This window comes from Amblyomma mixtum, chromosome 9 (genome assembly GCF_055824585.1).
Source record: "Amblyomma mixtum isolate Tamu chromosome 9, ASM5582458v1, whole genome shotgun sequence".
Lineage (NCBI taxonomy): Eukaryota > Metazoa > Arthropoda > Arachnida > Ixodida > Ixodidae > Amblyomma > Amblyomma mixtum.
Window position 1 is genome coordinate 80,984,797 of NC_143020.1, and position 21,420 is coordinate 81,006,216.

Genomic DNA, 21,420 nt, shown 5'->3' on the forward strand with positions numbered 1-21,420 from the left:
CATCACCGTGCCTCATGTCTCACTTTGTCTTTTGTGTTCTGCCATGAGATAATGCAACCCTCGCCCCGTTTACACACATTTGCTCAAACCTGCAGTGCATCTGGCAAGAGACGTGTTAACAGAACTTGACAACAAACAACTTGACTTCACAAACGGCGCATCACTAATTGTAAACCCGATCAAGGACAAAACGCCAGTTTGTCAGCGTCGTCTAAGCGAACAAATTTACTGTGCGAATAGGTGTAGTCTTTGCGAAAGCCGATCAGCTGGTCAATAAAAAATTAAGAGTTCTTCATTGCACTCCTCAACTTCGGCGCTTAAGGGATTCAGTAAAGGACGCCTCGTTAATAGACATATATACGTACAGCCTTTGTCAAAAGTTTGGAGCCCAGGGGGTTTGCTTCTGAAGCACACTGTCTGGTTCGTAATGCATCCCCAGCGCTTCAAATTTGCTGAAGGTAAGAAGACTTCTGGTCCTGCCTCCTCCAATGGGTATGGCTGCCACGAATGCTTCAGGAGTCCCACTGCGAGGCTTAGAACAAACCCCCTGGGCTCTAAACTTTTGACATAGCGCGACCACCCAAAGAGAGATTGCGCACGCCGTTAATTAAAGAACTCCAATGCTCATCTGGAAAATGAATAAATATAAACTTCCAAACATCGTCCTATCTTCACTGTTTCGTAAACACCCCCATTGCGATTATGTATAGGGATGATAACCATTATTCCGGCCGCCATGCTAAGCAGTCGTCTTAGTCACTGCCTTTAAGACCAACATGCTTGCGGCCGACGCTGGCAAATATCTGGTCCAGTGTGGTGTCACTGACGTAAAAAAAGTGAAACTTGTGCTTCCGCTTGAGGAATAGTAGGCGGTCGAACGTCTCGCACAGGTTGGCCAGTGGCTCAAAAATTCGAAATTCCAGCAGGCCCTCGTAGCATCGCACCAGCGTGCACGTCGGGAAGTGGTCCACCATGTCCAGTACGATAAGACGCTCGTGCTGCAGGTCAGACTTGCGGTCGGGGAACGTGTACACGGTGATCGTGGTGCCGCGGCAGTACCTGTCACTGAGTTCCTTCACCGAGCCAATGCATTCGATGCGACCGGCCGCAATGATGGCGATACGGTCGCAGGCGCTCTCGTAGTGGTGAAGATGCTCGCACGCCAATACCACGGTGCTGAACTGCCGAAGGGATTCCAGCACCCGTCGTACCACCGAGTGCGTCTGCGTGTCCAAGTCCGGAAGGTCCAGGAGGTATAGCCTGGGGAAGGCCATCAGCGCCAGGGCCAGGGACAGCTGAATCCTGGCGCCCACGGCGTACGACCCGATGGCCGCATCCGGTTCGGCGAGGTCAACGATGCGCAGAAGAGACCTCGTGATCCGTGGCGCGTCCTGGACTCCGCGAAGCACGGCAAGCAGGCAGATCATCTCTCTGCCCGTTAGCGCCTCCAGGAGACCCCCGGCAAACGGAACATAGCCGACGTTGTGTAGCCACTGTCGGTAGTGGAGGGTGAGGGACATGGGACCCATGTAGGCGTCCCCGGACGTCGGGAACAACTCGCCGCCGAGAACGCCGAGCAGGGTGGACTTGCCGGTTCCCAGGACGCCAACGAAGCCGAGACACTCGCGGTTTGGCACTGAGAAGCTGATGTTGTCGATCGCGAGGCGGGGTCGAAAGAAGCCGTGCGTCTTGCTCAAACGTCTCACGAGCAGCCCGTGTTGTTCGAAGTCGCGCTTGTTGTAGATGTTCTCTACCTGCTGCCTCTCTTTCATGACGTCTTCGTCATCCGAAGAGTCCGGGAACGGTTTGCTTGGGGCGGTGGGTTCGCTGGTCCCAAAACGCGACCAGAGGCGCTGCAACAGCTCGGAATCGAGGAAGCTGACCAGGACAAAGCAGAATCCGCCCTCGAGCATCAGGGAAAACATTTCGTAAAAGCCCGTATTCAGGCCCACGCCGAAGGGCTGTAGCTGGTCGACGGAATCTGCAGGGATCAGTGTTAATAATTTATTCGCACCGCGAGGTTATAGAACAATCCGGCTCAGTGGGTAGGGTTGCGTTCAGCTGTACAGAATCTACAGGAAGCTACATTAGCCATATTGTGAGGACTTTTGACACCTGACTCTTCATCTCCAACTGAACAAATCAGTTGACCTACAAGATCGGAATCAAATGATTTGACTGAACTGAGTACAGCTGAACTCGACTAACTGGTCTGAAACGAATAGGAAAGAACCGAATGCAAGAGGAACAGCAACATTGCGGCTATATAAATTATGGCAACCTGCCTCGTTGAACTCACGCCAATAAGTATAACTTAGGATGGTTATGGACCAAGTGCTGTTTCGGTATATTTGTTGGTGTTTGGCCACAACTAAAGCTCTGACACCAGGGAAAACGTAACATTACACAGCGTCCACGAATGACGCACGCCAGCAAAATACGCACGAGCGTTCTTGAGCGGCGGGCAGCATTCCTCCAGCCTCTGCGTGAAGCGCACGAAGTCTACTCGGCAGTACTGCTTCAGCGAGAGGCCGTCTGCTGAGCAGATGAGGTTCTCCTTCCTGAGCAGGATGAGCTTGGTCTGCAAAGCAATGAAAGGTGCCGCAGGAAAGAAGCAGAAGAGCACAATAAACTGGTTTCATAGAGAGGACACATGACGAGCATCGCTGACTAGCTACAACTATCTATCCGCACACATACATGAAAAAAAGTCACATGAAGACCTAATTAGCAGCTGTAGATGTCTTCACCGGAAGTGACGTCACCTCCGCACTAGTTACGTTACTTGTTTTTATTCAATGGGAATGCTCCCGTCTGGTGACGTCCCTTCATTATAGCCAATGGGAATTCACCGGCTTGGTGACGCCACTTCCTCGAGCTAAAGAGCCAATGGGAATGTTCCGGTCTGGTGTTGTAACTTCCCTCCAGCCAATCAGCGAATTTATCTTGAAACGGCATATCTTTCCGATAAGGCTTCTAATGCTATGACTTTAATAACTCATTGCCTACAGAACGACGGTGGTATGAGAGCAGTCTGCAGGGCTGCTAAAGCGGCTATAGTCAATGCTGCATGATTCGAGCGGATCCAGCGCTTAGTTTTGTAAAGTCCAAGCGGAGGGAGGAAATAACTTTTATTATCCAAAAAGCAGTAAGGTTTATATATAACACTTACGGGCGAGCATCAGTCAGTAATTTCTTCAAAAAAAGCGCCTTACCCTCTATTCCTAACAGAAATCACATATGACAGAAGCCAACAGCCACAGAAACCAAGGGGCACAGGGGATTTTTTTAATTTATTTATTTAATTTGTGGTGTTGATAAATTTAGAATATTACTGAATATGTTATCGCTTAATGCTAATTGATTAGAAAAGCAGAAGAAAAAACAACCACATGCCGCCGGTGGGATCCGAACCCACGACCTCTTAATGCTAATTGATTAGAAAAGCAGAAGAAAAAACAAAAAAACAATCAATTAGCATTAAGCGATAACATATTCAGTAATATTCTAAATTTATCAACACCACAAATTAAATAAATAAATTTTAAAAAATCCCGTGTGCCCCTTGGTTTCTGTGGCTGTTGGCTTCTGTCATATTTATAACGAGCCCCTCATTCCCCTTCCCTTGTTTGCATAAATCACATATGTCGCTTAAAATTTTTCTTTCAGTTAATTAATAATAATTTCAAAGCTGACGCCTCTAATATCCTTGCTTATTCCTCGGGGTACCAACCTAGAAATCGCTATTAAATTCTCGAGTTAATTGTTTTAAATATTCTTCTTTTCCGGAATAACCTCACAGATGATGTTGTCAGGCAGAGATCATTGCATTTGTTTGAAGAGCACTTTAAATGATTGTTGTTGATGACCTTGCCGCGGTATTTTTTTGCTCATTTTCTATGTGCAATTCTGGTTTGTTCGTATGCGTCTGTATTTTTGTATCTTAACACATTTTTCCCACCTGCTATGTCTTATGTACAAGATCGCAGTATTCATAAATAAATAAATAAATAAATAAATAAATAAATAAATAAATAAATAAATAAATAAATAAATGGCATTCCCCCAACCCTTTGACAATATGCCGGGGAGGCAGGAGTCACCGCTTGTGATGCTGGCCAAAAAGACTACATGGAGAATGACATCAGACAAAGCGCTGTAATAGAGAAGTTGATAGTAGCTCGCTGTTTCTCGTCCTTATCCGTGACCGGTCTCATTCAGGTCACATAGAAAAAGTTTCTTCCGTTCTTCCTCTTCGCACGTGCAAACAACGCAAGAAAGAAAAGAGAAAAATACAAAAACAACCAAGTAATCAGTGAAATCTTGTTTGTTTTTCTTTTCTAACGATCCTATTGTTGCTACACTGGAGCACTTACATGCCCTTTTTGTTACTGATGACCAAGGCTTCAAATATTGCTGTGCATCAGTAGCTCTCCATACAAGTGATTCCTCAACAGATCGGGAACCACACCTCTTGCAGTCGATCACAAAGTTGTTAGACAGATAACAAATTTCGAAATATTCACATGCTTAGGTTAGCAGCTAAAAACTGACGCAATGACTCGTCTGGTCAACCTGAAGCTATCCAATTTGAAACCAATTAACTTATGAATGCTATTTCGTGCGCAAAACCAGACCGGCACCTCACTAAACTTGTAAAGCGCTCATTATACTGCAAGTAGTTAGCTCGTTGGCATAGGACCGTGGCAGTTTTCTGAATAAATATTCAATCGATTTTAAATCAGTACCAAGAAATTTGAATGAAAGAGAAAGTCAGATTCTTGGCCTCCAAGCAAAGATAGACGCACATCATCTCGACCACATGCGTGCGCCAAGGGAGTGGCTATCTACAGGTCATTTGGGAACCAAGTTGCCCTGACCACATGTTCTTCAGGGCCCGTAGCCCTGTCCCCATGTCCGTCATGGATCACGCCTGCCCTGGCCACATGTGATTCAGGGACCACGCTGCCCTGTCCACGTGACCTTCAGAGCAAAAGTCTGCCCGTAAACATGCCTTTCGGGGCCAAAGCCTCTCCGGCATATATGACACCCCACAGCCAAAGCCAGCTCGTCCATATGTTTCTGAGGACCCAAGCCTACCTTGCCATGCAGTATCCTCTTCGGGCAGCACATATACGTGGGTGGGTGAGGGAACAAACGCGGCTTGGGCCGCGTGAAGGAATGGGCTTGGGCAGGTCATGTAATGTAAATGCAAAGTAACCACTGGCCCTTAAGAGTAATGGAGTAGATTCCAAGAGAGGGCAAGCGTATCATGGGGCTACAGAAAGTTAGGTGGGCGGATGAGATTCAGAAGTCTGCGGGAATAGAGTGGCCGCAGCTGGTAAAGGACAGGGTTAATTGGAGAGACATGGGAGAGGCCTTTGCCCTGCAGTGGACGTAGTCAGGCTGATGATGATGATGACAGTCATGATACGCGCAATCGTTGTGATTATTGCCTCTCTGTGCCAGTTATAACACTTTTCGCCCGCGTTTTTCTTCGCTTAGATGCGCACTACTGATTTCGCCATGGATTGCGACGAACAAGAAGCAAAACGGCGAGAAATCCTCGCTCATTGCAGAACATGCACACTCACGATGCCTCTGGTGACGGGGTAGGTGGGCACCCAGCGAACAGGCAGCGTTATGAGGCCCCGAATCCCGGCCTGCGCGCTCGGCGAGAACAGGTACAGGTCCGTGGCAGTGGAAAACAGGGAACCCAGTACTCCTGGCCAATCGACGTGGTCATAGAAGTTTTCGACATTACCTATAGGGAGAAAGCTGGCGCCACCGCCTATGCCAATGTCGTAAAGATGTGGAGGAAGAAAAAAAAACCTCAAAAGGGCGCGTCTGGTATTACCTTGAAGCCTAGTCATAAAAAACTAAAAAAGGATAGACTGGGTCCACTACGTGATAGTGTGTAATGCGCTGAAGCGCGGACCAGCGCAGCAAAATGACTGCAGACTCTGTGCTTGGAAACAGGTAAAATGCTTAGAAACAGGCATTTGGTCTCCACCTCACGTTATAGAAAAATACCTTCTACTGTGCGCTCTTCGGCCAAAGCAGCCCTTTCGCCATTGAAAAATTTCATCATCACCACCTGATTTGTGCGACTGCGTACTCTTAAATTCAGTTCATTCTCATTTGAAAAGAATGACAGAATCGTGCCCAAAGTACGACAAAATGATTTTTGTTCTGCCATAGCGGGATATTTTGATATAGCATTATAGTATTTTCCTGTAGTACGTTTCTGTAGTTCTGTAAAACGGAAAGCACCTTACTATAGAAAAAAAATGGCATCACTCCAAAAAAAGTTAATGGCCAAAAATACTACAAAAAATTGTTGCGACGACAAAGAATATTCTGTTCTTTTCGACTGGGCTCGACCCTAATCCAAGAAACTTCAATGATTTCTATCCAATTGGACCGTTACATAACATGCCGTTAAACCAAATGGCCTGGACACTATTCTGGCATGCACAGTCTCACATAAACCACCGACCACAGTGTTCTCGTTATGAACTTTTGGAAAATGCGACGCTTTTTTGTGGACGTGGATGTCTCAGTGGCGTTTCGAGATGGTACTTGGACAAGAATAACTCACCTCCGACGAGGTACATGGTGGCTATCGTGTAGAAGGCGTTGGATGCGTTGTCGAACCAAAATGAGAACAAGTAGGCCAAACTGATGGCCACGAAAGTATACAACACGAAGACGACAAATATGGCACCTAAAACGAAGAAAGAGCGAAAACGAAGCTTGTAAAGGCTCTTCAAGACAGTGCATAAAAGCTAATAAAAGTACAAGCAAAAAAAATTGCCGGACGTTTAGTCATGTAGTAATGTGGAATACCACATAAGATTGGTTAACGCGGAATGTTGGTGCCAGTACGGTCGTTTCTTAACTCCGGGTTGGGGTCTCCTAGTACTTTTAGTGTTTATGCCGCTGCACTCGAGTTAGTGGAAAGGGTTAAAGTTAACTGAATGACATGTTTAGATTTGGAGTAATAGTGTACACTAATAGTCAAGATGTGTGATGCTAGATGCAGGACACGCGTACATCAACCGCAGCCATGCATGTTCGCGTATACATCCATATAAGGCGGGTGTCCTGCACTAGAAGCCCAGTGAGCGAAAAGGGCGTAAGAGAGAGAGCAGGAAGGAGAGGAGAAAGATGAGGAGGGCGCGGACGACGACGACGACAACGCGATTTCGCCTAACGTGCAAATAACAGCTCTCGCTGTGAAAACTAAGTCGCGGCTCACGGATGAAGATCCAGCTGAGGAAGGGGCGGAAGGAAGCTGTGGCAGCGGTGAAGGCGAACGCGTGCAGCACTCCGCGGCAGCCGTCGAAGAGGAAGTGGCCCAGCCAGAAGAGGGTGCCGCCGATGCCCGTCATGAGCTGCTGGTGCTTGGCGCCCGACACGCGCTCGCCCAGCACTACGACCACAAAGTGGGCCGCGTGGTAGCACAGCGCGGTGGGCACGAACACTGCGCACAGCACGCGCACCAACACCACGTGCACCACGTATCCGGCATTCTGGCTCCGAGGGCCGCCCAGCTCGAACTCGCGGAAGAAGCTCAGCAGTACGCCCGCGGTCTCCTCGGCCTGCGTCAAAGCACGCCACGGTCACCACACTCCCGTTGACCACGACCAAAAACGTCTTCAGGGGCGTCTCTGTTACGCAGGTGTATGATGGGCTGAGACTTCACTGTTGTCGCAACAAGTGGAACGCGTCAGGAAGTACTTTGGTATGGGCTAATTGGTTCATAGCTAAGGTTGATCTCTATAGCGCCATCTTCAGAAGCAACTTTAACGCATCACAGACCGTACTCAGTAAGTACCTACACTTATCAAGTCCCATTAACCTTCTTCATTCCTGCCTTCAAAGCGTTCTTCAAATGCCCACCCAGAAAAGCAGGGCAAGAAATGCTGCACAATTTGTCGTGGTTAGGTAAAATGCGAATTAGGTTCGCCAGCTCTTCGGTTTTCACTTCGGTTTCCGTTAGAGCCTCGGTTTTCAAGGTCAAGGAGGCTTCAGACAAAGATCGTCGAAATCGGACTTACGCTCCGCCTTACCAATATGACGCGATAGCGGTAATGAGATAATGCGCCTATAGACGGAATTGATCATTCTTTACATACATTCACAGATCCCAGGGAGTCCTCATACCACTCCCGGAGCAGTGGTGAAGCGGTTACGGGATGTGCCACTGCCCTGCGATGGCAGATACTGCCACCGGTGGTGCTTGCAAGATACGTATTGTTCTTGCAGAGCAACCTCTCGCGACCAATAATTTAACCGCCAGCTGCCACGGTGGGCAGTTTGCTCACAATCAGGTGGCCAGACGAAAGACAGTGGCCAGTGGAAAGACAGGGTGCGGTGCGGTTGCGTTGCGTTGTGTTGTGTGTTGTGTTGTGTTGCGTTGCGTTTTGTTTTGTGTTGTGTTGTGTTGTGTTGTGGTGTGTTGTGTGCTGTGATGTGTCCCTTTCTGTCCCCCGTCCTTTCTTGCTATTGTATTGCTCCCCTTTACACTACTACTCGCTATCCTCTCGCTTTCTCTTTCACCTTCGCCGGCTGCAGCTCGTGTGCTTAAGATGTTAAATAGCAACTGCAGCGGCCGGCAACATTTTTTTCTTCCTTGTTTTTTTTTAATCAAACACTACCATCCCCCATCCCCACCGCCACAACGCCTATTACTTTTCTCAGAACGGCTGTTATATAGTGACATCGCCTTTTCGTGCACGCGCCATATAGACGCAGTTATTGCTTTTTGTGTTTCTTTGGTTTGGCTGCCTTGTTATTAGTGCATCAGCACCAAGACCGACAGTCGGGATGTTGATTGATTGTTACTACCACTATTATTACTAGACGAGCGTAAACTGCCGTCCAGGATTAACTCACCAATAATGTGTCGGATCATTTTTATCCCTTTGTGACACACTTAAATTTCCTTTTTTCATTTGGCTACTAAACAGTGCAAGTGGTTTGCGAGTAAATGTGTGGATGTGGAAATTATTGATACATTTCTTACGAAAGTTTGTTAGTGTATTCAGGGCGAGGCATATTTCCTGTTACCCGCTATTTGGTGTGCAAATCATGTGTGATGTATGATCTTTAACTTTCCCAAACTTTTTGACGATGTGCACACTGTCTACAGCAAATAACAATTGTATACTTCATTTATCACATAGTATGAAATCATGTTCCAGCTGGCTTAAGTTTAGCTAAACTCAGCTTTGGTGCAGAACAGGGCAATGCAGAGAAAAAGTTTATTTTCAAATCAAGAAAAACTCCAGAGAGACCAGCTGAAATGCTACATCTCAGAAATGAAAAAAACAACAACGACATCACTTGCACAATTCAAAATAAAGGCTGCATTGTTTAAAATTAATTCATCCACCCTAGCCAAAGCAGAAACCAAACGAGTAAAGTGCGCTGAATACCTTTAAACCTTTATTTAAACCTTTAAATATTGGAGCGTATGAGCCGGAGTATTAATTATTTTTGCGGACTTATCGCTCTTATCAAGTGTCGTAATTTCCCTGCTTAATGCTATTTATACCTGTACTATCTGATAGTGTATTATATCAAGAGGAAATATCGAAGTCGCGTATTATTGAGGTCACATGTAGTGACAGTTCATGTATTTTACGTACAACGTATAATAGTGCGTGCGCATGCTTTTATCTCCGTTTTGTCCTTGCCAAGGCAAGGCTTACGGTATCCACAAATGAATAAATATCGTAAAAACTTCGCATAAGATAGGAAGGCTGCCTATATAACACGAGCGCTACACAACTAGGTAGTTCGTGTAATACGGGCCATGCTACTCAATCACTTTCGCATTCGTCTTTGACTGCGTTCGTGGCATCGTGCCTGAAAGGTGTCCGGGGCATTCGTGAACCGAATGGCGGCGGTCTTGTGTCCGGTCAGGTTGCGCAGGAGTGCCGTGTGCAGAAGGTTCAAGGCCAGCAACGCCGAGTGCGGGTTCTGTCCGTTGAACCAAAGTGTGATCCTGCATTGTCAGTGAACCATATATACTAAGCTCCAAGTATTTTGTACCCACAGTAAGGCTCACACTTAGAGGGAGAACAGGAACGTTAGTTCAGCACTGAATAAAGCGAAGACTTCAGATAAGGTACAGGTCAGTAATATTTATTAAGGCGAAAACCTTTAATGCCTCATCGTTGTCGACAGAAGATTGTCAGCAGAAGGTTGTCAGCAAAGGTGTCACGCTTCTTCTAGTCAGACCACAAAACAAATATTTGTGCACGATGGGATTCGAACCACCATCCTTCCGCTTCGCAGCTGAGCGTGCTAATGGCTACGCTACTTCCTGCCAACGCATATGTAGTTCTCCTTGTCTGGGGCGCTGGAGAGTGTTGGAAGGAGGCACAAACCACAGGAAGGCCGTCTGTCCTCCCCCTGCCCGCACTTCTGCGCATCTGTCATCATTTTTTGTTCATACAGCAAGGGACTGGAATGACCTGCCAAACGCCATCGTGGATCTGACCAACTCATCATCATTCAAATCATCCATCGAAGAAATATTCTGCTGAGTATTCCACCTCCTCATGTAATACCCCTTCAATGGGGCCTTTGAGGTAGAAATAAATAAATAAATAAATAAATAAATAAATAAATAAATAAATAAATAAATAAATAAATAAATAAATAAATAAATAAATAAATAAATAAATAAATAAATAAATAAATAAATAAATAAATAAATAAATAAATAAATAAATAAATAAATAAATAAATAAATAAATAAATAAATAAATAAATCATACGGATGCCTCCCAAACGCCCTCCAGTGTCTCCAGCATTTAAGGGTCACAAACAATTCTGTACTTAACATCTTAACCACACATCAGCGACACAAGCAGCGACACCGCGCTAAAGGCTTTCGCCTCATCGCACTTTAGGTCATCAAAGTGCCCCCCTTGAATTTTCTTTAATACATGTTCGCTCACAGAGTCGCATGAGGAGATCTTACAACGAATGAGTGTAAAAATGCAGAGATATTTCCTATAGTACAAATTAAGTGTTTCCTTTAAATGAGAACGGCACTGTATACGTCGGTGGCAGGCCAGCACGCGCTGCATTGTTAGCAGGTACAAGTTATACTAATTAAGACATCTATCACGCCATATATAAATGTTTTCTCTGTCCAGAAAGAACGTCTTACGTACACGGACGCCGATTCACTCGATACCGCGCCAATCTGGTAGCGCAGAACGTAGCTGTAGACGTCCCTGTCCGCCATGGAGAGCAGCTGGGGAGCAACATTAGTTAGGTCGATGGTCTCCAACCGCACGCCGTTCTCCTCTAGCACTGGACACATGCTCTGGGCCATGAATTGCTGCAGAGACGACGTAAGAGGAACATGTGGCTCTGTGCTTGTGACGACTTTTGCTTTGCGATACGAACCGCCTTGCCGAAGGTTGCACTGGAAATAACACTGTTCTTGTGCGCGCACCAGTTACTCGGTCACAACCTCCGATACACGACACCTCGATGTAGATTTCAACCATCGTTTTTCGCGAGCCAGCAGTAAGCTGCACCAACTCGCCCAGTTTCGGTTCTTCTCCAGCAGTAAGCATGCATGGCGCAGATTAAATAAGTGTCCATCAAAAAATCCCGGAGCCTATTTTCTGAAGGGAGACTTTACCTATGGCGTAACCACCCCATGAATCTGGTCCTTGGCACGCGTCATCAATAAACACCGTAAGCATGCACGACCAGCAGTGATGCCAATGTAAAAGCTTTTTTCTCTGCACTTCATTGAAAACAGGTGATGCTCTCATGAAAAGAAAGCAGTTCAATCCAATTTATAAGGCTGCTAGAATGCAGCCTTGGTTCCAGCCTTATTCAAATCTTGATTTCCTGTCTTGTTCTAGTCTAGTTCCTTTCGTGCAAGCGACTTAACTGCTAGGGAAAATTAAGACTGCACTGAATTTCTATTGAGCCTGGAGATTAGAGTAAGTCTGGACTAAAGGGTTTTGTGCAAGCGGGCCCTGGATATGTCATGTACACTCGTATGGTTTATCGTGCTGGTCTATTTGTGTCCGGTTCTGTATAATGAGACAGGGTACAGGCCCATGTGGTTGGCTTGTGATTGCGTGAGAGAGAGCCCGCTTATGCAGTCCGCCGCGTTGTGCTCGTCGGTTTACTGCAGAGATGGAGTAAAATGCCGAGGTCTGAAATCTAGGTGCGGTGACAGCTCCTGAGAGTATACGGTAAAGTAGGGGCAGAGGGTGTGTAATGAATGTGCCGGAGGTAAGCTTGAGTCGGCTAGAAAACGTTGAGGACTAGTCCTCTCTTGGGCCCCAACGAAGACAGGTCCACCTGTCGGAACGTTGGCTGGCGGACTGAGGTGGTGGTGATCTCTTTTATTAAGGCGGAAGCCTTTAATGCCTCATCGTTGTAAGCAGGAGCTGTTGACAGAAAATGTCACGCTTTTCAGTTGGTCGAAACGGTCGTAACGTCATAGTGCGCGAATTTCAAACGGGGCCAATTGTACTTTGGGTACTAACCATGCAACCAATTAAAGGGATCGTATAGTGATGCTCCAAGTAAGTTTGAGTTTAGTTAATTGCTTACTTAACCAATCAGTCCAATCAACCTTTCTAGTTAGACCAGATAAATAAATAAAACCGAGTAAGAAATTGCCCGAGCTTGGGAATCGAACCCCGGTCTCCGGAGTGCGAGTCGAGCACGCTACCACTTCGTCATGCGAGCTCGATGGTTTGGAATGAACAAAGGTGCGTCTATAATGAACACGGTGTCTTCGTTCACTCCCATCTTCCTCCCTTCCCGTTACGGCGAGGTTCAGGTGTCCACCGAGATATGCGAGACAGATACATTTCCTTTCCTCAAAAACCAATTTACTGACGAGCAAGGCGTATTTGTCCGCGTTTCAGATTGGTCCAAATTGTCGTGATGTCACCACGCGCGAATTTTGACGGGTGTCCACCGAAATATGTGAGACAGTTACCTCGCAACTTTCTTTCGTCAAATACAATTTTCGACTAGTGTCTACTGAGATATGCGAGACAGTTAATGCGTAATTTCCTTTCTTCAAATACAATATTCATTTTCTTCATTACGGCCCCTCTTTCTTCTTTCCCTCCACTTCCTCCCTTCCTGTACAGTGCGGCTCAGGTGTCCACCGAGACGACAGAGAATTACTGCGCCATTTCCTTTCCATAAAAAGCGTTGCGTTCAAAGGTCAAGGCATCGCGCCGAACGGGTGGTCGCGTTCAATGGACTCCGTGGCAGCGCTACAACACGCTGTCGCGTTCCACTCCTAAAGGCGAAGCTTAAGCGTCATTAATTGGCAGTTAATTAATGCACCAACAAAATGTGAAGTGAACAATCGCGTAGCAGAATGCAGCACTCAGGCTTTCGCCTTTCAGCACTTTAGCCGCTAAAGTTCCTCGTAATTTTACTCCCAAAAACAGGGGACCAGTCCAAGGACCGGTTGGGCGGACTGAGGCTTCCCTCTTGCACATTGACCATTTCGTGCTATCAAGAGTTTCTGGATGATCATCTGCAACGCTCACCTGGAAGCGTCCGCCCTTGGCACCACAGAATCCGACGGCGCCGGCGACGATGTTGTGGACGCCGTAGGTGAGTGTCGCGTCATGCCTGGGGGTGCCGTACAACATGGATCTCTCACAGTATCCGCCCAAGAGCAACAGGCCCGTGGGAAGCAGCCAACGGAGGGTGCGTTGAACAGACGCGCGCTTCCAGTGCAGGAACCTCTTGTGGAACAGACTCTGCAGACTCTACCTGGTCGAGACTTCCACGAAGACGGTCCGGTGTCGCAGAGCTCGCAAGGCGTCCCTAATGTCGCCGCCGCCCAGTACTGCGTCCAAATGTTGCAGCCGCGCAATGTACGGGAGAAAGACGACGATGACGTCACGCCCAAGAGCGGATTCCCGCAAGCTTATCATGCGCCCCGCTCGTGCTGGTCCCGGGAAGGGACTCTGAGGAAAGCTCCATCCAATTTTTGTTCCTATCAAGAATAGATTCTCTGGCCCCTGTGACTACGCAAAGAATTGTTTACCAGCAAAATTCATTCATTCAGAACTGTATATAAAACAAAACCTTTCTTCTTATCCCGCCACTAGATTCGAACTTCCGATGTCAAGACCAAAAAAGACTCTGTGGTCATCGTTTAGAAGTGAATGGTGATGTAATCCAGCTCCAAAGTCTGCTTTAACTCTTTCGTCTTTTCTACCTTATAAAATATCTGATTTAAATGGACGTAGTCTCCGTAAAAATTTCGTACTCTGCTGATACAGGCTAACCCTTATCCGCCCTCACAGTTCCTTCAGAGAAGCAGCTATGTTCTGAAAGCTTCATGCAGGTCTCTGAATTTCCAGGAGGGAAAAGGGGCGCCACCGTACGTGAGAACTTATTAAAGAGCGCTTAATTCATGACGGGAATGCTTGGGCGAGCAAAGTTTTACCATGGCTAGCCTAATTAATGTTTGGCCACACTTACGATGCCCTGCAATAACATATATGAACATCTTTGCAAATCATCGACAGTGCGTGGTTTTGCGTCGAACATTTTCTCTCACCTGGACGTGGCTTCTCAGGCTCTAACCGCGACTCCAGGCTGCTCATGTCAGACTTAAGCGAGAAACGGCCTCTTTGACCGTAAGAGCAGAGGAGCTGAGACGCTTGTTGGCGACGCGTTTGGAGCGCCCAAGTGAGTGTTGTTCGTGGATGCTGTGAAGGAGAGATTATGACGGCCATCACGTATCTTCATCATCCGCTTTTAAAATCGTCTATAGACTTTCTAATAGACTTCTTATAAACTATTGCCTTCCCGTAGATATTTCCTTTTGTATATTTGCAGTGTAAAGACCGTTTATAGAAAAAAGTATACTAAATGTGTATGGTCACATAAGTATAGGTTGTCAATAGACAGTCTGTAGACTTCATTGGCAAAAGTCTATGGGCACTCTATAAACTGAAGAAATTTCTGTAAGCGTCGTAATGTTAGGTTACGTCGGCTTCAAGAGAATGGCCCCTCCCACCGGTGTCCAACAAGCGCTGTTCGATGCTGAGGCCAGGCTATTCCAGAAAACTTCCCAAAACCATCTCCCCACTAGATTCTCTTCCACTCGCGCACCCCAACGGAATTCTTTCTGTTACCTAAACAGTCATTGTTTATCTGTTAACAAATTTGCATGTCCCGCATAGTCTGCCAAGGTCAAACCGAAACTCGGCATTAGGCATAGCATTTACAAGCTGTTTCAAGTATTTTACACTGAATACTATCAGACAGTGCTTTGAGTACCCAGCGCAGCAGTTACACAATTGGCACTGTCAGTAAGCACCCCTATGAGTGCAGCAATCAATGACACAACATGAAGGCACATTCCGTAAGGAGATAATGTAGAGTTTTTTTAGTATACAGTGTGAATAGACCGGACAGAGAAAGAATACACTATATCTTATTAGCTACGTCAATTTCCTACTAACGCTGTACCTTTCTGCGCTTAAACACCGTAAGGCTGCGCGCCTCCTGGAACAGCAGAGCCGAGACAGCGAGCAGTGGGCAGGGGCTTTCGAAGCCAATTGCAACAGCTGAATTCCGCCTCGCACAAGCTAGCACTCGTAGCCTTTTTTCTGCAAATTTGCAACCCACAATTCAAACGTCGTTTCAGTCTTGCCGCCGCGGTGGCTCAGTGGTTATGGTGCTCGGCTGCTGACCCAAAAGACGAGGGTTCAATCCCGGCCGCGGCGGTTGAATTTCTTTGGAGGAGAAATTATAGAGGCCCGTGTACTGTGCGATGTCAGTGCACGTTAAAGAACCCCAGGTGGTCGAAATTTCCGGAGCCCTCCACTACGTCGTCTCCATAGCCTTAGTCGCTTTGGGACGTTAAACCCCATAAACCAAACCAAACCAGTCTTCTGGATCTATAATTATTGGACGCACTCCTTTGAGGTCCGAGCTAGAAGAAGGTGGGAATGTAGTTACGGCTCTAACTGATACCACCTAGTAACCTAGGTGGCATTGCTCTAACGCACCCTTCCAGGATGTCCTCTAGTGTGGTGACTATGACGCCCATCTTGGCAACGCCCAGTCTAGCCTTGGAGTCTTCCAGGTCGGCGAAGAGGTCCCGCATCAGAGTGGACAGCGCGTCGGAGCGGCCGGTCAGCCGGTAGACGACGATGCCCGGCTTGTCTTCGACCTTTTCCGCCCCTGAGTGGTGCTTGCGGAGCACGGTCTCCACGCCTCTGGACTTGTACCCGGGACCCTTGTGGAGCAAGAGCTGCGCAATAGGGCAGTGTAAAGGCAAAGGTGAATTTGAACAGCCACAGAAAAAATAACAGCATCTCTTCCTGTGTAGCTGCGTGTCTCCTTCAGCGCTTTAACGCGATAGCTTCAAGGAGCTTGTGTCGCAGAAAATCCAGCGTCGCTGACAGTGAGCGAATCCATGAAAAAAAATTGCAGTTGTTTAGCTCTGGTTAAACCTGGATGTGTTGCGAAAGCAACTGCTGCCTGGCTACGCTCAGAATTCGCTTGTGGTTAGGCGTTTTGGTTAAGCTCTATTGTTTATACACGAAGAAGACACACTGAGGCAAACCGTATACATAGTTTTCACTGACGGCATAGTGGACGCCATCTCTGGGTCCCGAAAGCACAGCGAGAGCCTCGGCGATTTGTTAACCCGTCCATCGCAAACCGGTTCCTGCGTACACTGTGGAAGCTAGCCACAGTACCCAAAGATGGCGCCCGTGACGTGACGTGAAAACTATCTATATTTGCCTTCGAAGCGACACCCCCTCCCCCCCTCTACTACGCACAACTGGCGAAGCGAGCGCCGGCGGCGGCGGCGCCATCTGGCGAAGCGCGGCGGCGGCTGCTGCGGTTGCTAGGCGACGGCTCAAGGTGGCGAAACGGTGGGCGTAGAGGTACTTTCGCAACAAAATGCCTAGAAGCGACCTGGGAGGACGGTGGGCCATCTAGGTCTCGCGACCTTGCGGCGTCATCAAAACCTGCCTACCAGATTGTCAGCAAAGTGGACACCGTGGCAGGTGGCGGTTAAATTACTGATTGGTCGCTAGAGGTTCTCAGCAAGAGCAACCTCAGTCGCACAAGATCCATCGGTCGCAGCGCCTGCAATCGCAGGGCAGTGGCGCATCGCTTAACCGCTGCACCACTGCGCCAGGAGTGGTATGAAGACTCCCAGGGATCTATGAATGTTGAGTAGAGAATAATTCTGCATATATGGTCATTAGCTATATGCATATATGGTCATTAATAAGATTGATTATGAAACAACAGCGCGAAACCGACGGGGACAACAGTGAAGACAAAACGAGCGCTGGTTTTGTCGTCTTCACTGTTGTCCCCGTCTACTTCGCGCTGTTGGTGCATAATGAACCGGTACCAACTCGCCCAACTCGCTATTCTTCTACTAGAATAAGAGGCAGGTATGCGCCTTTCCTTTTCTCAAAAGCAGCGGAGGGTTCAGACTCTCTTGGTTCTAAGGAAAGGAAAGATGCATAACTGGCCCACTGTGCCAGTGGATGCCTCAGTAGCGCTCTGAGGTGGCGGTTGTGTCCATCTTCAAAGTGAGGCAGTTATGCGCCTTTCCTTTCCTCAGAACCAACGGAGGGTTCAGTAAGACAAGACTGGGTATCGCCCCTGCCGCCGCGACAGGATTCCTTTATTTCCTTTCTTCAAGAACCATTAATAATGCGCGTTACGCCTAACTGCGACATCGACTCCGCCATTGTACCCACTGTGTATGGCTCTTAACTAAGCTATAACAGCTTTCGCTGTAAAATTTCCCGTTTTCTTCTTACTGAAAACACGATGCAACGCCATTTCACGCGGAAATCAGTGCTCCCTGCGTCAAAACAGTGGTCAGCAGAGGCGCTCCATCAGAAGCTTACAGTGTGGGAAGGACCATGTCTGGCGTACCATGTATCCCATGCCGAGCTGGCTCATGATGTACTCGGGCGAGCCGACTAAGCTAAGTTCCCCGTGTTGGATCACAACGAGACGGTCGGCTAGGGCCTCGGCCTCCGAGAAGTCACTGGTGGTGAGGAAGACGCCCTTGTAACGGCGGATCTTGAAGAGGAGCTCCCACATCTCCCGCCGGCTGCGTGGGTCCATGTTCCGCGTCGGCTCGTCCAGGAGGATCATCTGCACCTGATGAGTAGGCGCGTGCCACAAAGTTTTCTAAAACCCATAAATTTTAAACAGCCATCAAGGATAATGCGATAAGCGACGCCTAAGCGCGTAGGCAAACTTCATAAGTAAGTATATCACGCGTTCACTAAGGATTCTAACTTCGTTAGTGGAGCGACCATCGATGGCCAAGAAAGAGCGAGAGGTCATTGAGGAACCAGAGGTCATCAATGAAAAGATGCGTCAATAAATTGCCGCTAAAATGACTCGGTGGCGAAGCAAGATTTTGCTTGCCCTCTGGACCTTGCAGACACGGTCCACGGCTTCTCAAACACACACCACGAGGTCTTGTCGGTGTTTACGTTTGATCAGGGTTATGTCCTTTTAGGCCTTGTCGTCGGGGGTACCTTTGGTCTGCTTCACGGACACGAACCTTCGGATCTCGCCGTCGTTGTCGCTTATGCTCTCGGCAACATCTTCACATTTACTTTGCGCTACAACGTTGGTGCTGATCGCTCTTCTCTAGCAGGAGAATAAGCACCTTAGAGAAGCCCCGCTCAAGCCTTCAAGACGAAGCCGTTCTTCATTTCATCGGCTTCACGTAGCCAGTAAGGGAGGGCGCGTGCCACGGTGCAAACTACTGGCGGGCACTTCAGGCTTAACACGGGATTTGGACTACTTTCTCTATCATTTCCCGAGGATGTTCATCATTTCTATCATTTCTCGCAGGCAGTTCTGCGTGCCTTCCATGAAAGAGCCCTCCCTTTCCCTACTCGATCGGCCTTAGATGCCGCCCTCTTAGCATTAAGTCCACGACCGGTGACCCTTCGGTGGATCCCTGGTCACATGGGCATCCCCGGCAATGAGCTGGCTCACCAGCTTGCCTGCTTAACTATACACCGGGCGCCGGGGACCCCATGGACGAGCCCACCGACGGAGCAGGCGGTCAGGGCTTACAAACGCACTGTCGACGAATACTACGCGCAGCAAAAATTGGATTTAGCTGATTTACCACCACCGCACCCATCCTTATCGATCCGTGAAGCTCGCATTCTTCGCCGAATACAGTTTAATCTCCTACATACACCAGCCAAACTTTACCTATACCGGTACACTTCCACACCTCAGTGCCCTAACTGTCCACACACATATGCAGACATAGAACACTGCCTTACACAGTGCCACGCAGCCTTCCAGTCCCCCGCCTATCCTTTCCCCCCACCCCCACCGTGGCCCATCTGGCTCGCCTCCCTGGATCTGAGACTGCAACGTGCCCTCGTCGCCTTGGCCCAGGATGTACTGAACGCCTAACAAAAAGGATGTTCGAGTAAAAAAGTGTCACACCACCACCACCACATCTCATCGCATACTAGACAATGTTCCGCCAGGCGGATGGCTTGTTGCTGTGAAGCAGGGGCCTCGCTCCGCAGCAGGGCTTCCCAGGTTTCTCTACAATTTATTTTTTCGTTAGCCCCTGGGGAGCTAGCGCATTCCCAGATTATGTGGTCGAGGGTCCCTCTCGCCCCACAGTGCTTGCGCTTATCGTTTTCTTTATCTCTGTGAACATGACTCTACTTCCGGGTAGCTGTGGAGGCGCCGGACTGCCAGCACATGGACGAGCGTCTGCAAAATTATTCGGAAATTGTTGAAAATTATAGGTTACAGAAGAGACTGGTGCCACCACCGGATAAAAGTCTAAACAATAGGGAGGCAATCGCATGGCGATGCCTCCAAGATGGGAAATTTGTAAACCCGGTCTGGGCCTATCACGTGCTAAAAGCATTCCAACGTTATGACGTTCATGCACCACCTATTATATTTCATACTGTCAGCGCCATCTAATGTTCTTGGGCCTTATCAGAGCATAATTATCTGTAATTGATGACGATGCTAGTTTTGTTGCTTCTAACAGGTAGCTGCATCACCGCGCATGAGCCATTTAACTTTGAATGAATGAATGAATGAATGAATGAATGAATGAATGAATGAATGAATGAATGAATGAATGAATGAATGAATGAATGAATGAATGTTTATTTGACAGAATACAAAGAAACTCGGTCGAGGAGGCTGACAAAAAGGCAACGAATGCTTGACTAATTATTGTATCGTATCGCAACCTGCGTGCGCAAGATAGCGCTGTGCCCTCGCCCTGACTTGATATTGTGTCCCCTCTTTCTTAACCCCCTTGCCACTATTTCTCTTTAAATATGCTCGCTGAATAAACAGCACGGCATTGTTCCCTTCACACTGGCATGCGTCACTTCACTGGACAACGAGACGAAACATGGTGTCAGAAGTGGGATAAGGCTCGGCCTAAGGAACGCCCCTGCACCTAGGACCTGGAACGGCTGCCGGCGGCGTGCTGCTGGAAGCAAGAAATGGAGCGCCTAAGGCCGCCCGAACCACTGCGTCTAACAGGAGACGGCGGTCGAAGTTGGAAGTTGTTCAAACAGAAATTTGAACTCTTTTTGCAAGCAACGTCCAGTTCCAGCAAGCCAGCATCAGAAGCAGAAAAAACCACTGCCAGCAAGCCAGCATCAGAAGCAGCAAAAACTGCACTCTTCCTTAGCGTGGCCGGTGAGGATGCAATTGAAGTGTTCAATAATTTTTTGTTTGCCGACGGGGAAGACAGAGAAGACTACGCCACCGTCATTGCGAAGTTCGAGGAATACTGCGTCGAGCAACAGAACGAAGTACACGAACGGTATGTGTTTCGTTCACGGATCCAAGGCGAAGCAGAGCCATTCGAACAGTTCCTTCGCGACCTAAAAAAGCAGGCCATGAATTGCAACTTTGGGAGAAGTGCAGACGATATGGTTCGCGACCAAATTGTATTCGGCACGAACTCTCCAAAACTGCGAGAAAAAATGCTGCGGGAAAAGAAGCTAACTCTGGGAAAAGCCGTAGATTTGTGCAAGGCGGCAGAAACATCAGCACGTCAGAACGAGTTCTGGAGTCGAACAAAGAAACTGTCCGAGATCAACGCTGTCTCTTCGAGTAGAACCGGAGTGAAGCTACAACAGCTCTCGAGGCGAGTTTCCAGGTGCAGTCGATGCGACCGCACTCACGCCCCACGACAGTGCCCTGCCTATGGCAAGACTTGCTATTCGTGCAGCAGGCCCAACCACTTCGCATCGTGCTGCAGAGCGAATGCCCACGTTCAAGAAGTACAGCACGAAGGTGACGATTTTGACGTTCTGGACATAGCCATTGGCAGTGTCATAAGCAACCGCGACTGGTGTGTGAAGGCCA

The 21,420-nt window shown here is 48.0% G+C and overlaps 1 pseudogene; it reads right to left on the bottom strand.

Annotated features, from left to right (window-relative positions):
• Window positions 1-752: 752 nt before the first annotated feature.
• LOC149329870 (phospholipid-transporting ATPase ABCA3-like) lies at window positions 753-20,003 on the bottom strand (annotated as a pseudogene).
• Window positions 20,004-21,420: the final 1,417 nt, after the last annotated feature.